The sequence below is a fragment of the Balaenoptera acutorostrata genome, chromosome 10, assembly GCF_949987535.1.
Source record: "Balaenoptera acutorostrata chromosome 10, mBalAcu1.1, whole genome shotgun sequence".
NCBI classification, from domain to species: domain Eukaryota; kingdom Metazoa; phylum Chordata; class Mammalia; order Artiodactyla; family Balaenopteridae; genus Balaenoptera; species Balaenoptera acutorostrata.
The window spans coordinates 79,664,210-79,669,230 of record NC_080073.1 but is presented as its reverse complement, the minus strand read 5'-3'; the positions used below and the strand labels follow the sequence as shown (position 1 = coordinate 79,669,230).

General features: G+C 42.2%; 1 pseudogene; it reads right to left on the bottom strand.

Annotated features, from left to right (window-relative positions):
• Nucleotides 1–3,266: 3,266 nt before the first annotated feature.
• LOC102997753 (60S ribosomal protein L29-like) lies at nucleotides 3,267–3,748 on the bottom strand (annotated as a pseudogene).
• Between the last annotated feature and the right edge of the window lie 1,273 nt (nucleotides 3,749–5,021).

Sequence of the window (5,021 nt, the reverse complement as noted above, 5' to 3'; positions counted from 1 at the left end):
TCAAGTTATTTGTTTTTATTGCTCATAGCAATATTTTAGCTCACTTTAATTTACAATACTAGTGTTCTTAATCCCCAAAAGTCACAATTCTATTCAGGAAGACAAAAAGTGTAAAATGATAAGGTGTCTCATTATCTCAAAATACAAGAAAAATAGAACTGTCATTGCCCAGTTTCCCTAGAAAAGAGAGCCTGGAGCAAAGATAAAAGTGATAACGCAGCAGTTTTGAAGGTGAAACCCAGCCCAGCATGACATGGATGAGGGAAACGAAGTGAGGCAATGGCAGGGGCGAAGCAGCAGGAATGCACCGCCAGGCTGAGTACCACTTCATGGCAGGCTGCCCAGAGGCAAGACATTGCTGGACACACACGGGCTGCTCTGGAGGCTGACAAGGAGCAACTGACTGTGACTTTGGGCATCTATGGGAGGGAGGAAGGAGCAAGAACTTATTTCTTAGCTCTCTAGTTTTTTGCTTCCCATAAGTCAAAGTTTACTGTTTGTGGGAGTTAACTCCCTCATATTCTGGATGCATCATTTGGGTCTTACTGTAGAAATTCAGAATTTAAATCCTCTGCTGTGATATGGTGTTTCATCCAAATTTAGATATAGAAGGAGGAGGCAGAAACTCTGGCCGTGCGCAGTCAAGGGTACAGGGCTTGGCATCCCGAGGGCAGGTGACTGGTTGGCCCCAGACAGGGGATTGAGAAGACCCCATAACTCCATTTAGCACAGCAGCTGTACAAGTGAGCCAGGGTCCAGGAGCCTGCCGGCACTGAGGGCATCTGAGGAAGTGCCTGAGATTTGTGTCTCATAAAATAACCTGGATCTTTAAAAATAACAACTAAGCAATGCATAGAGATGAGTAAGAGAGATTTATCAGGAATTCTGTCAAGTGTAGGTGAACACAAAAAACATGATGATTTGAAGTCAAGCAGTTTCTCTTATAATCACACTTTCAAGATTCTGTGCAACGTGACACTTTGCAATGTTATATGGATCCTTTTTCCTTCATTGGCATTCATGTCACAGGCTCTGCAATGAACATAGTGAGGAATTTTGTGCTTCCAGTGATGCACTGACCACACATTGGGAGAAAAATCACAGCCGCATAAGGAGATCCAGCAGAACTTCTGGAACTCAGTCGCACGTTTCACAGAAAGTAGCATATATGATCAATGCTTTTGTTTTTTCTTATTCAAATTAACAATCAGCTTAATTTAGACCCTTGAGATTCTGTGATGTGTTCACTGAAACCAGATTTAAAATTACTATCAGGGCTGTTGCTGTTGGTTGGAAAATGTCCTTCAAGCACAGAGTGGTGTCGTAATTCAAGGACTCATTCTTTCAGCTATTCTGTATTAACCAGCAGAGTTCAATTGTGGAAGAAAGAAACAGTAAAGTCCTGCTCATGAAGTAAGATTTTTCCCCTCTGTTTTACTGTTAAAGATGTTGCAAGAAAGTTAACAGATCTGCAAGAACCTCTGGTTCACAAAGAGTATGAGAAAGTGGAAAATGATGTTTTCTCCTGACTTCACACCATTAGGATCTTATGAGGCAAGGAAGCAGAGGAGATTCCCTGCTAATTTGTTATAGAGAGAGCAGATCTGGCCCCAGTTCATCCCACTGAAGAGAAATAGCAAAGTAGCACTGAGGATGTTGCAAATAAATATCCTCTGCTCTCCAGTAGACACAAATAAATGGTAAATTTACTTAAGTCTGACTTGCGTCGTAAAGTTAATTTGGGGAATACCTTTGATTAATAAAAATTGTTACCACTTATTGCATGCTTTTTTATGTGCCAGACACTGTTCCAAATGTTTTAAAAAATCGTTTTAATGTTCCCAACAACCCTACGAGGAAAGTACTACTATTACCCTCATTGTATGGAGAAGGAAACTGAGAATTGCAGCGCTGATGTATGTAACCTGCCCAGAGTCACACAGGCAGCAAGTAAAATGGCAGAGCTGGAACTGAGCAGTCTGGGGCCAGCAATTTCTCCTTAGCTAAAAATGATTGTTTCCCCACTCCTAACACACACATTTCAATGATATGTGTGTGTGTGTGTGTAATATGAATATAAGAGTGTATAGGACTTGTTTTTTCCCTTATTTGCTCAATAGCAAATATGGAACCTATTTTCTAAATAGCTCTCACTTTTACCTGCTTTGTCAGAGTACATTTAAATGAGAAAGGGAATCTGAGAGACCCTGAAATTATCCTTCCTTCACCTCTCATAAGCTTTATATTGAATACATGAAGGAACCTACCTCCTTGTCCTTCATAAATGTGCTGCTCAGGTTTATGAAACTTGAAAAGTGACAGATTGTTTATTAAGTCATTTAATCACTAACACATCTCTCTTTCTCAAATAGTGAGATATTACTCCAGCTGCTAGGAAAGTTAATAAGCTCATAACTAAGTGATTGAGGAGAACTGTAATACATCTGTAGCTGTCTCATAATGCAGGGTAAATAAGCTGGAAATTATCTCCTGGCACTCAGGCTGCCAGGAGACAGCAAGCTTCTCCTTCTGGTTCCACCAGACTTGTTTCATGTAAATTTTGCTGGCCCTTGCCAGGGAATACAGATTTAGAGGGCAAGGAGATTGAGGGCTTCAGAACACTTTACTTTTGGGATTCTGCCCCCAGAACAACTCCAAGTGTAAAACAGGTAATGCTTTAAATTTAAGATTTAAGATGTGCCCAGGTTCACAGTAATTGCATCTTTGTCTCCTTCCATGCGGCATTCAGAATCTTTTCCAGTGCACATCTAATTTTTAGACCAGTGTGAGGGCATCAAGAATCAAACTGTTGATAATCAGAGTTATAAGGATACAGTCTCGTGTCATTTACTTTACTTACTTTAAACTCCCTTTTCTATGCCTTTTCTCTGGATTCTTTTATTCTTATCTTCAACCTTTAGCGAAGGGTTCACACCCTCTGTGTCTGCAGTTTGTGCACTGTACAGTTCTAGGAGTTGCTCAAGTTTATGCACAACTGTACAACGAGCTTACTCACTCCCAGTTACCAGCATGGGAGGCTCCTGCCCAAGGTAAATGATCGAATCAGATTGACAGTACACAGGACTGCAGTTCAGCTGGACAATATCAGAATCAAACTGAGTGTTTCTTTCTGTATTTTTTTTTTTCCTGACAGATCCTGCCTCAGGTTTATTTGTACAAATAGCCCAGGGGGACACCAGCCCCATGCAGACAGCAGCCCAGGGGTCACACCAGTCCTTCTGTCCTCACATTGGCAGATAAGGCCTCTACTCTGGAGCCTTTGAGCAGGCCTGGGCACCTTTGGGAGCCTGAACCTGAGCTGGAGTTGGAGCTGCAGCTGCACCAGCGGCTGCGGCCTTGCCCTTGGTTTGAGCCTTGGCCTGGGACTTTGGCCAGCAGAGCCTGAGACCCTTGGCAATGCAGGCACAAGCACGTTTCCCGAGCTTGGAGTGAGCAGTGTAGGCAAGTCAACTGAGCTTGCGGCTGCCGCCTGTTGGGATCTTGGGCTTGACCTCCTTGGGCTTTAAGAGAGCCTTGATAGCCTCAGCAGTGTACTCATGGCCTTGGCATTGTTGGCCTGCATCTTCTTCAGGCCCTTCTTGTGCTTCTTGGCCAAGCGCGTGTTCCTCAGGAACTTGGGGTCCACCCCCTTATGAGATTCATATCGTTGTGATCAGGGTTTCTTGATGATGTTTCTGTGCCGTTTTGGGGGCTGGTTGTGCATGATGTGGTTCTTGGACTTGGCCATGTCTGCACCTGCAGGACGAAAGTGGAGATCAGAGTTGGGGGCTCACTGGGCTGGGCCCTAGATCCTGAAACCCCTGGGACCGGAAGAGAAAGAGCCAAACTGAGTGTTTCTTCTTTTACATTTTTTTCACAGAAGCAACTTTTGCTCTCACCAACACTTGAAACCACAAATGTGTTCTATTCCTGACATGTCCATTCTTGGTGATGAGACCTTTCCCAGCTACTGTATTCATAAGTTCTAGCTCAGAATAAGGAGCTCAGGTACATAATATGTCTAAAGTAAAATAAGCCATTCTGCCGACTTTAATTGAGCAGTTGCTTTGTGTCAGGTGCTGTGCTGGCTGGCTCTGATACTGCTAATACTTGGAGAAATACAAATGACTGATTTTGTGTGAGAACTTCAGTCCTCAAAGAAGGTACCTGGGGTCTTAAAATTGACCCCTCAGCAGGTGGGAGTGCCAGTCTTGGCTTAACTATGTTGGTGAAACCTTAAACATCCAAAGGGCTTTTGAATTTTTGTGTTTGTTGGAAACTCAATGTATTTCACTTAAAATATATTAAATTATTCCTCTCAATATTTAATACTGCTTATATAATTGATAAATAAAAACTAATATTTTGTAAAGCTACATCTCTTAAGAATTTAAACATTGCAAACTGAACTAGTCAAATTCTTCTAAACATATCAATAACATGGAGTCTCACATACCAACTTCTCCTAAGTGCTTTCAGCAACATAAACTCAGATGAGACAAACAAAAGTCATAACAATAGTTAAAAAATTTGTTTTTGTACATATGCTGAACTTTTACAAAACACTAATACTAAATTTGATTGATTTCTCATATACATTTATTTTGTGTCTCGGGGTAACAGAATCCTTTATTTTTTTGATTTCAAAAGAAATTGATTCAAAAGAAAAAGATTATTATTTTGCATTAGTCAAGGTTGCAGTATCCGGACTGGGTCAGTGACTGCTGCACTGGCCTCCTCCCCATAGTAACAGTTCCCTGGTTATGTCAGTGTGATTCTCTGGTCTGTGCTTTCACTTGGAACCCTTGCCTCTTTCATGCCCTCCAACCATCTAACTACTCTGAGGCAATGTATTGTGTCTCAGTTTACTGTGGCTGCAAACCTATCCCAGACCTAAGAAAGCTTCTTGAGCCCTCAGCAGCGTTTGCTTCCTCACCGCCACCTCTCAGTTGCCACTTCCGTCCCACTAAAATCTCACCAGGAAGAAAACGATGACATCAGGCCAGCATGTCTGCAGTGGA